This window comes from Pomacea canaliculata, linkage group LG5 (assembly GCF_003073045.1).
Source record: "Pomacea canaliculata isolate SZHN2017 linkage group LG5, ASM307304v1, whole genome shotgun sequence".
NCBI lineage: Eukaryota > Metazoa > Mollusca > Gastropoda > Architaenioglossa > Ampullariidae > Pomacea > Pomacea canaliculata.
In genome coordinates, this window is record NC_037594.1 from 21,647,821 (window position 1) to 21,659,908 (window position 12,088).

Genomic DNA, 12,088 nt, shown 5'->3' on the forward strand with positions numbered 1-12,088 from the left:
TCTATTTGCTTGTGATTTTGTATTTATTTGTTTAAGAAAAGTTCACGAGCACTGACCTAAATTGTGACTAAGGACATCAGCACCCAGAAGGCAGCAGCCAAGACCAAAGTTTCAAACCTTAGTCGTACGAATCACCGAGTAACCTATTAGAAGTAATAGAGGAAAAGACATTTCGAGAAATGATTTACCAGTGGAACCCAGCTGAACTTTTGTCATTCTCTTCATGCGAGAAATTTTTTTTTATATCTTCTTTTTGTGTTGTTTGCACCAGCGACTGCGGAATGATTGATTCATTTGAACGACGAGGTCGCAATATATCCGAAAAAATTATGAATGTACCGCTGGATTTTTTTTTTTTTTTTTATTTAAACAAAGGTGTCAGGCTTTTCAAGGAAATGACACAGAGAAAAGCAGAGAAGATCGCAGCTAAAACTATTCTCCCGAGTTCCACAGAATGGAAGACCCTCGCGCGACATGCCCACGTGATTCAAACTCTGATAAATGAGAGTTAGCGGGGGTCTTTTTCACGGTTGGTTTATCGCGAATGGAGGCCTAGAAGGGAAGATAGTTTGTACATTATTAATCGAATGCACTGCAAATTAAGCACGAAAATCACCGTGCAACAATATTGTAGTTTATTATTATTTCATATTATTCAAGTATTAATGTGACTGTTTTGGGAAAACGTTTTTCAGCCGTATTTTTTTTTTAATTGTTGCCTCCCCTCACCACTCATTATAAATTCCCAGGTATTTGACACGTGATTGTTTTTATTTCATGGTGTTGAGCGTGTAAGAGAAAAATAGACCAAAACAGCATAAGATCAGCGTTTTTCGTTTTCGAGAAATGATGATGACGACGACGACGACGACGATGATGATGATGACGATGATGATGATGATGAAAAAAGAACAGAAGAAACTATAAAAGCATAAGAAACAGTGTCTAGAAGAGAGGACAGCAAATCGGCACAAGTCGTCTGGTGTTGTACCAAAGGTAGAGGACAGCCCTGCATGACAACTTATTATCAACGAAGAAAGGAGAGGAGAGATTGGGGTGGGGTGAGGTGTTTTCTTGGGGCCAGCTTTATGTGAGGGGGGTGTCCATTTCTCCTTCTAGAAGAAATCTGCAAATTCTGCCAGCATTGGCATTCAGAATAATCCTTCAAAACAACGCTTATTGTTCTCCCTTCGTGAACTTTGGGAGAGTGCGGGTTACATGCAAATCAGGTGTCGTGCCATAGTGATGGCGGCGCTGTCGCTACAACACTCTGGCATTCCAAGAACACAAGCTTGTGTTGAGTTCCAGAATGAGAGAGAGAGCTGTGGGAGCTGGGGTGGGTAGGGGAGTGTGTGAAAGTGTTTTAGCGCGCGCGAGTGGCTGCCAGATCAGGGCCTATATGCCATCAATCTTCACCGCAAATTACAGAGGCTGGTCCCAGTACTGCCGCACCGCTACACAAACAGTGGGAACAGTCCTCGGCGCTGGGACAGTCGGCATGTTTCATAGGAGATAATAGATACGCCGCCAATCCCTCCCAGCAGTTGCTGCTTGTGTTTTGCGAGGAGAGGGAGGGAAGGGGAGAGAGAATGTGGGAGGAGGTGAGGAAAAGGAAAAGAAGAATGCGAGGAAAATCGGATCGTCAAACATTAATTTGCAGTGCTTTCGCACTACGAGCATTGAAAAAAAAAAAGAGTGGGGTTGGGGAAATGCGCCAAGAAACGTCGGGAATGGAACTTCTGATCCTCGTCTCTCAGTAAAGCTGAGATTACGACACAGAGCAGAAAAAAAGTTTAAAGCTAGTGAGCAGTTTTCACAGACACATCACAGATGTGTAGGTGGATTGCTGTCTGTCTGCCAAGACCAACGCATAGCCTCTTGCGAAGTTTTCCGCTGTTAGTCTCGGCGAGCCGTAACAAAGAATGCGACTAAACCGGAAGCTTTCTTGTCTCATGTCTCGTTTTAGTGGTTCATCTGAAATGTGAATAAACCGGAAGCTTTCTTGCCTCATGCCTCGTTTAGCAGTTAACTGGAAAAATTGTCTGCCAGCAGTCCAGAGATATTAGTTCGTGGACACACGTTGTCACTAGGTTAGAACGTAGGTCAGCAACTACTCAGGCGGTTAAGATCCAAGCTTACAACCAAAAATAAAAAAAAAAGATTCTGTTACATCTTAGAACAAGAATAAAGAACACTTTTTGTTTTAACAAGGTGGGAAACATCTCATATTTAAGTACCAGCAATTTGGAAGAGAAGGAGCCCAGAGTGACATGACAGTGGTGTTTGTTTACACTCATCTTTAGCAATGTTTAGCTGTCCAGGTTAGGACAAGACGCCTGAGCACCAGCTTGCTGACGTGATCAATACGTGTTCCGCTGACGTTCTCGTGGCGCGAGAATGTCACATGACTCACTGGCAATCATAGATTTCACAATTCGGAATAATGATGTGATTCCTATGGGGCTGTGGGATTGCTGGAGTGGTGGTGGTGTGGGGAAGGTTAAGAGGGAAAGCTGAATGTGGTGTAGATAGATAGCAGATGAAAGACCGACAATAACAGATTGCCTACATGACGACGACGACGACGACGACGACGACGACGATGATGATGCAAAACTCCCAGCGTTGCCTTTCCATGAAAGAAACCTAATTTTTTCTCGCTATTTTTCCATGACCATTCGGGGAGCACTTCGTTTCCACACTGCAGCGTTTTGTTCAACTTATCAAGCCTCAGCAGATCGCCAGGGGTCTGGGAGCCATGGCAACGGCTCGTTTGCCAATCAGCTGTACTGCCCATGCTGTGTGTGCTCGCTGCCTGCCAGTGCGTGCTGCGCGTGCTCGCGCGTGCGCACGAGCCACAGGGGGTGATTTCAAAGGAATGTGCCGTGTGCACACGTGCATCGATTTTCTCGGCCTTCCTCATCATTCCCATCTCCTACGCCTGCTTCTTTCCACCCCTACCCTCACTTCTCTTTGGCGAGTTATGGGCAAGGAAAGGTACGTTTGTATTCCTCCGGTGGAAACCCTGCGTCCACCCTGGTACCGTATTCACCATATTTGAAGCCCATCCTGGCAGAGCACCACTCATACCTCAGTAGCGCTCTCGTCAGCCAGGTTCTCTTTCTCTCGCTCTCTTTAAATCTAAGCTTGCATGGTCCACACTTTAAAAAAATCAAATGATTATTTGCAAAATTAAACGGAAATAAGGCATATGCTTTGGACAGACACTGCTTCGAAAAATGTAGGAGATTGATGTGGGTGTGGTAGAGGCCTGCTAGAGATACTTGTCTCTGCAAGACATATGTAACAGAAGGTCAAGGGTTACTCATGATGACGTCTACATAGTGCAACCAGCACCCAAGGTAGTTACCTTTCCTTGGTCAGGGATGTCAAGTCCATGAGGAAGAGGAGGACAGCCGTTTTACCTCCGTTAGAGACTTTCACCCTGCTTTCCGCTGCAACGAAAATGGCGCGGAGACACCGGACTTCACAGGGCTACCTCCAGCTGTTGTCTGTGTCGTGCTTTGTTGACAAACCAGCGCCATGATGTTAGTGCCTACAACAACCTGTGGAAAATCCTACTAGAGACTGGTAGACTACAGTATATATACCTAGCTTACAGCAGCCTGCGGCGAAGCCTGTAGGTCACACGACCACTGGGACGAGAAGCTGGGTCCCTGTACATTTTCTCTGAGGCTAGACACGCGGGGAAAAAATCGAAAAGAACAGTTAACTGCACAGTTCGATGAACTGTGAGAACTGATTTTTCTCTCTCGGCTATCATTATGTCGGCTTGAGTAACGCCCACTTAATTCTGTGAGGTCAAAAATGTATCAGACAGAAGGAAGCATGACACAGAAAATTGTAAAGGTTAATCGAACGATTTTATTCTTTATATGCCTGAGTTTAGTGTTTTACACAATAACTTTTTTTTCAAATATGGTTGCATTCTTCATTTGGTATCGCGATATACCAGCCTTGAATACCAAGACATTCACCTGCTTTTCACGAAAAAAAAAAGTAAAAACTGTTGTTCCCGTGACGTCAACAAAGGAAGTTTGTTGTTATGGCAACTAACCTATTAACCTATGTTCTGAAGCTGTTGTAGAGGATGTGGTCTCCAAAAACGACGATGACGTCTTCATTCTGAGTTTCTGCCATACCCGCGTGTCGCCCTCTCACGGAAACAAGCATGTAGCCATGTTTGTGTCAAACTAATGATAGCTGTTACTGTATTTTTTTGGTGAGACAGGAAGCTGACACCCATGCACCCCACTAAATCTTAGGCCCTGTTAACTTGAAATCAGGTCAAGTGCTTGGCGAGGGGGCGCCCGGTAGAGTAGTGGTTACAACTCTCGTTTGTCAACACTACAGTGAGAGGCTTTGAGTTCAGATCTCGTCTCGGGACACTCTGTGTGCGACACCTGTTCGCAGGACTAGGAATCGGGTGAGGGGGAAGTGAATGCATCTCCGAGTCCCGTGTAATTTCTCTTACACTGTATTAAGCACAACATCCTGTAAAACATTCAACTTTTCCCACATGAACAGGCACGAAAATAGACAACATTCAAACTGATCCAAACGCGCATTGGTAATCTCGGCTTATTAATGCTATTAAATCCTAGATGTTCACACACACTATCTCTCTTTGAATAACCCCCTTGAAATGGGCCAATGGCCTAATCAATAAAGTTCGTTCGTTCGTTCGTTCTTTGAATAACGTTGAACAAATCAATCGGCCAACGGTTGCGGATGTGGCGGGAATCTCGCATCAGCCTGGAGACTTGCTGGTCACGTGACTGGAATCAGCAATCCTTCCTATAAATCTGTGGAGTCTTCTTGCTAGCATTTGCTTGCCCTACACCTCATCCATTAAATAAAGGTGATGCTTTTAGAGGCAGATTGTACTCCAAGACATAGACTTTTATGACATAGGCTGAAGCCTTCAGAGACCAGTCATATATTGTCGTTGGCAGCAGTGGAATTTTCTTCTCAGCTCCCTTTACCACCATCACCACCACCACTACTCAACAAACCGCTAACATACACCAACGGCGGCGAAGTGTCCCGATCAATGGTCAACGCACCAGCATGACCATGGATAGAAAGAAGCGGATGGGGGGGTGTAGGGTAGGGTTCCTGCTTCCCGTCCCCTCCGTACATCCCACGTCACGCCTGATTTGACAGTCACTCTCGTACATTTTAGACATTGGACAAGGCCGCACGTGCTTGATGAAAAGCACCCGCCGCCATGGGGTCGAGATCAAAGATGGACGCCTTTCGCGTAGGAACGTCTGTCTTGGGCACATAGGACAGTCAGGAACAAAAAGGTCACCGCTCACCCTCTGCCCGAAGTTTGGCGAGGATTCCTCGAGAGCTGATAGTGAGGTTGTGTAGGCTGACACCATGCAGAGTAAGCTGAGAGGTAAGAAAGTGGCAAAGACTTTGAGAGGAGTCGGTGAGGTCGATAGCTACTGCTGGAGCTACATCGGGGACTGAGCGCGCTGGCGGATGCTGGGAGGGGGAGAACATACACGCTCATAGATGTCACCGCGTGCGTGTACACAAGCCAACCGCATCCCAGAACACATTTTTGCGGGGGACTGTGCATACAGCCCGCAGGAAAGAACTCTGGCCACAGGTAGCTGATGGAAAGAGCAGGGATCACCTTGCAGCTGGAACTCACGTGTTTCACATGCGGAGACTGAGATCCGGAGACGTTTTCTTGAAACACTGAAGATGAAAGAAAGTTTTGTTTTTTTTTAAAAATAGGAGAGTGTCTCCTTTATAGGTTTTAACAAAACAGGGACAATGGATAACATCTTGTATATTCAAGTCTAACTGATACCAAGAAACAACACAACTACGCAAACCAACCAACCAACAGACAAATTTTGTGTCCCGAGCTTCCAGCAGCCGTTCCAAGAGCGTTCTAGATGTTTATATACAACAGTCTTTGCAGAAACAATAATTGTTACTGCATACTAATGAATACGATGAGACGGTTATATAAACATTCTGAGAGCAGCGCCATTTGTGGTTAAGAAGACATGAAGGCAAAGCACGCTGATGTGCACTTTATTCTTGGAGAATAACGGGCATTTTCTATCTTATTCTGTTCATCTTTTTTCTGTCTTTCAAACCGTGCGCGCGTGCCTGTTCATGTGCGTGTGTTCGTCAGTGTGTAGTCTAGTCTTTCAGTGCACTACGTCATCAGCGTGTGTTATGAATATCCGTCCATTAGCAGGTAGTCCTCGGTGTTTACTTCAGCCGGCTTCCCCCCTCTACTGCAGACCGCCACAGTTTGTTTCTGTTGGCCGTGTGCCCAGCTCCGAGCATGTCAAATGCCACGCCAGCCTCACCAGCAACGATTAAAATAATAGGTTAACTCCTTTCTTTTTTTATTTTTTCGTTTCTTCAAAATGCAACTTCCTCCCGCCATCCCGACCCCAAGTCATTTCACTTTACAACATTTGGCACAAGTCGAGAAACTCGCGGTAACTTCTGTCTGCATCACTAATAATGGAGCAGAGCTTTAAGGTCTTTGCACATTAGATAAATAAATAAATAAAAAAAGAAACAAATAAGGTCGTTAAACAGTTTAGCATCGCAGGAAATAAGGAAATAAGAATAACGAACAATAGTTATCAATGAGCAATTTCTGACGACTATTGTTCTAGAACTTCAACAGCTACGGTAAGTGAATATTATTTTATCAAAACTCAGCAGTTTTCTATTTTTGTCCGGTACAAAATCAAAAGTGCCTGTTGTTTTTCCCCTTGATGCTGAACTTTTCTTGGGGTAACATAAACAGGATGCGATAAGTCGTCTGATGCCGAATTATCTCGAAGCGTCCAGGAGTAATAATGTGTGGTGGTTGCAGTGCATCCAAGAAAACTAAATTATCAGAGTTTAGCATTTGAAAATGTCAGAAAGTGGCAGTGGACCCAAGTCCTGTCTAGTAACATCAGAACACTAAGTGATACTGTTAGCATGGCTTCAACTACCCCCTAGCAACAGTTCTTCAAATGACAGTAATTCTCGACATTTCAACCTCCATCTTCGACATTATGCGCCTCACAACAACAACTACCGTATTGCTTCTACTGTAGCAACGTCCACACCGGAAGCCACCCCACACCTTCCATTTAAATGTAGACTTCCGCTAGTCGGAGTTAAAATGTTGAGAATATTCATCGGTTTATTGCATGTTCACACACATCTACATGCAAAAGGAGCAGCAGCTGGTGCGTTATTATGATGGCGACTTTGCTTGCTGTATACAGTAGGTAAAATAATGAGTTTGTCAACCGTTTGGTTCAGAACAAACCGACAATAGCCTTGCTGTGGCGGTTAGCGTGTGTTTTTGTTGGTGAAACAAACAATCCACTGCTTGTTTTAAGGAACCGTGGTTTCGAGGGAGTTCGGGAAACAAAAAGAAATAAAAAAAACACAAAAAACTCATCTAGGTGATGGGAGCTTTACGATCTTTAGAAAGTGTCTTCTTATTTATGGGAGGGAGATGAACGATTACAACTGCAACGGCTTTGGACAAGAAGAGTCGGGGAGATGCAGGGACTGGAGAGGTAATGCACGAGGTAAAGGGAGGTGGGTGGGTAAGGGAGTCTTATCATCCTCCCTTGTTGCACTGTCCGCGTCCCCCTCCTGACCTCTCACCCAACGCTCGTCTCCGTATACGGAGTCATTTGCATAGGGGTAAGGTGGGGCCTACATGGTGACTGAATAGCGGCTTTATGCGTGCTGGCGCATTTATTACAGCTTCCCGCTCCATTTTTTATCCGCCTGTCTCCCCTCCAAACCCCTCTACCACCCAGCTTCTTTCTCTACCCACTCGTAAGCGTGTAAAGTTAAAATCGTTCTCTGGATAAGGTAAGACAGCGAATCGACTCGGCCAAAAATCATTGGATATGGCAAATTTGATATGCCAGGTAACAACTCCACAGATTGGAGGGGGGAGGAGATACGTCCACCTGTCGCACACCTCCCACGTTTTGCCTGTTTATTGCCCTGGTTCAGTTCAGGTCTTAATCTGTCCACCTCGCACCGGGGTGCCAAAATCAACAGACCACCCGTATGCTTGCGTCCGCCGTCTCTCCCCGGGTAGCTCGGCAGCCCCCTGTCCTAACCCCTCCTCCCAAATCCCAAGCATGGAGGATCCCACTCTGGCCCTCAGTCAGTAAGTGGACACCTATACCCGCTCTTACCTTTGACCTTTACCCCTGCTCTCTTCAGCCTTTGCCTGACGCTCGTGACTTACCAATTCAGGGGGTAGTAACCATGTGTCGTGAGAGACCTCTGTAGGCGAAGTCCCGCAGAAACTAAAAGCTCCCCCGTCTCTTCCTCCTCCTTCCCCACTGTGTTATTATTAAAGCCTTTTCTAGGGTCCACCCTTTACCTCGTCACAATGAGATACAATAAAGGCGAAGAAAGGTATCTGTTGATCCCATTTCGTTTTTGATGTTGCCAGTCAAAGGAGAAAACGTACCCGCTGTCTTGTTCGTCACATCCTGTTACCTCCTATCTCTGCTTTTTTTTTTTCTTCATACTTCTCTCCTTCTTGACTCTCACGCACACGGACACGAGACACTTGAAATTTCGCTAATGGGAGCTGATGCTGTCAGAGAAGGTAGAAAAATCGTCTATCACATGCTATCACTCTCTTTCTCTCTCTTTGCCTCTCTCAAACATGTAACACACTTACACACAAGGAACATAAATACAAGAAATACAAACACATACCCATGCCACACGCCATGCACATATACAAACACTACACACAAAGAACTACACAAGCAGCAGAGATAATGAATATGTATACACACCAAGAACACATACAAGCACACGCAAGCACACACTCTCTTTATCCCCCACCTCCCCTAACCCCCCGCATTTCCTCCCTCTCTCCCTCATTCTCGTCGGCGAACAGGGAGGGAACACTCGAAACACTCGACGTTAACGGGGTTAGCGAAACAAGAGAAACTGTTCAGCAGTTCCGCTGCGTTATCAGCGCCACTGAGCTCAAATGGCGGGCAGAGCGAGGGGTGGGGAGCGGAGGGCGGGGAGGAGTGCAGCGCGGTGTCTCGTTATGTGCCGCCGGTCTACAACTGCAGGCCAAGATGATCTCGCTGCTGTGGACGCTCTGTTTATGCAAGAGCTAATTAAATTTGATCTACTTACATTTCCAGAGAGAGAGAGAGGCACAGACAGCAGAAAGTGACGGGGAAGAAAGGGAGGAAAAGTCAGAGAAAGGGGAAGGAAGGAAGAGAGGGGGAAAGAAAGCAAAGGAAGAGGAGTGAAAAATGTGTGTTTTGAAACGATTTAAAAATAACTCAGGCGAGCCTTTTCACGGTTTTTTTCCTCTAGGGAGCATATTAAAAAATTGATTACTGAACTGTTTTTATCACGTGCGCCGTTTCGCTGTGAAGATGTATATATGTACCCCGTCCCACCCCTACACACAGCTGTGATGTTGTACCGGACACCCTCCTCTATCCAAGCAATCGATGTTTGTCATCACCTTGAGTAAAGTCATGTGAGCGACTAACTCATCACCGAAAGACGAGGGTTTTATTTTATTTATATTTTATTATACACGAACAAGAAATGTGATTTAAACGACTATTCGTTGAGTGATGCATAAAAGCCATGCGACTGGAAAGATGTAACCGTCACCCACCTTCCTTTTTATGGTGACCATGAGGTAGGTTTAAAGATAAAATTCTGCAGTAAACTAGATACACGGTCAGGCAATGCGGTTTCCTGTACTTTTCTGATTGAAGAGTAGAGAGCAGTGGGTGAAAAAGTTTAGTCAATGGCTGTTGCCCTACATAAAGGCGAAATACATATCATTGAGAAAACAATAATAATCATCATATAATAATATAAAAATGTGCTGGAGAAGGTAACTTTTTGGTGTTGTAATAACATTTACCAATTAAGGTCAAAGTATATCTACACGATCTCTAAAGAGAGAGAAAGAGCGAACGAGTAAAAGATGAGAGCGACCGAGAGAGAGAGGGAAAGAGAGAAAAGTGAGAGGAATGAAATGGTGGCGCTCTCAGCTCGCTATCTGTCGCGACCCTCCCACTCAGGTAACAGGATCGTGTTGGGGAGACCTGTGTTTTGACAGTCGCTCCGGTTGTCTTCCCGCCAGCCGTCCGGCGCATGCGCACGTGCATGCATTGCAGGCGGTGCACGACTGCGGAGATTTGCGCTCGGCGAGAAGTAGTGCGGCCGACGCCGCTGGCAGAAAGCAAAAGAGCACAGTCCTAGAGTGAGGGGGTGTTGCTGTGGCTGTGTCTGTCTGCAGTGTGAACCTTGAACCACGAGCCGCGGCGGTTGGGTCCCGTTATTTCCTGTCACACTACACGAAACGCCATTATAGTGACACACACGGCCTGCGACACAGCGGAAACCTCGATGGCTCCAGGGTAGTGGATGTCGTGACAGCTCCGATCCTTCGCCTGGTTACTTCCCACCCTCCTCAGCTCCTCTCACTCTCCTTTATCAAAGACGATCGAGTACTCACGCACTTTAATAATCTGGTGGGTTGAAGGATTTAAATCATACGCTTCTATTAGGTTAATTAACCTGAAGACAGCGTTTGTTCCCCCGACCAGAGAAAAGATGTTGAGCATGTACTCGCAGCCTGTAGTTGAGCTGAGTTGCCGAGGACTAAACTACTGAGCAGCATAGAAAAAACCCCGTCCGGGGTTGTGACGTTAAGGAGGAAAAAAATCTTGTCGCGCTCGTGCCTTGACTTTCATGATTATGTACCGCCAACGACCATGCACCGTTTGCACCGTATATTTTGTGGTATTTTTTTTAAAGATGCATAGCAACTAGCTACTTTGTCACTTTAAAAACACTCGCATCTAAAGGTACTGTTAAGAAAACTTGAAAACAGCCGCCAGCTATGCCAACAGGTCGAGAAATGTCGGAGAAATTCAAACAAGTAAGCAGGCATGCCTGCAGGAGTATGGAACAAATCCTAACTAGCAGAGAAACAGGCTTGCAAGCATTTACTCAAAACCTGCTTTCTCCGATTTCTGATAATCCCATGGACTACAAAACTTTGCAGGAATGAGTTCAGTCTCTCGTGTCAAAAGATAAACAAGGTTTATCAAGAGACAGATAATACACATCCCGACAAAGTAGCGAGGATCTGGAACACGACACGTTCTTCAGCAGTGGGGTGATGGTTGAGGGCAGTGGAGTGTTCATCTTACGACCTCAGGTACTCGTGTAGTCAGTCAGTTCAGACACAGCTACAACGCGTACAACAGATAAAATGTTACCCAAAGCCGTTGTAGTAGCGAAACACTGCCTGGCCTAGTTGTGGCCGCGTGGAGACTCAGCCCAATGTGGATTAGCTGTTTATCACCCTTCCTAACAGGAAGGGGGAGGGTAAAGCCCCGCACACGAAAATGAGCGAGTCAGTTTTGCCGTCCTTACATTGTAACATCGAAAACCCAATAATGACTAGCAGAATAGTCAGTATTGTAACCCTGACATTGTAACTCGTAGCAAGCGAAAATGGTCAGTATCCTTACATTACCGTAACACTTCTATTTATCACTACAAATCAGTAACCACAGTAAGTTTACTCATGTATAGAGAGTCGATGGCAATACCGGATGTTAGTTTGGACTGTCTTGGCGAGGAGAGAAGACTCTGGAGTCTGTACAGACCAATGTTGCAGTTATGGCAGATGACATCGACAGGTGGCGCAGTGTTTTAAGAAAGATGTCATTTTGGGAACTAAATAGGAACTGTGCCGTTTCTCGTCGTGGCGTGTGGCTAAATATTTATTTATTTTTTTTTTGGTTGTGGGGATGTCTTGCGACCTTAGCTTCAGTCTGAAGAAGCTCGTTGCTGTCGCTGTTGTGGTGTGGCCTGCTCTCTCTCTCTCTTGCTTTCTATGTGTGTGTGTTCGCGGGCGCGCTTAGAACTGAACTGCTTGATCCGAACCGTTTGTCATACACTGACCCATCCTTCCCCGACATGCAAGTCTTTGCTGAACTTTATAAAAAGCCATAAACAAACATTTCCTCTGCTAAACATAAAC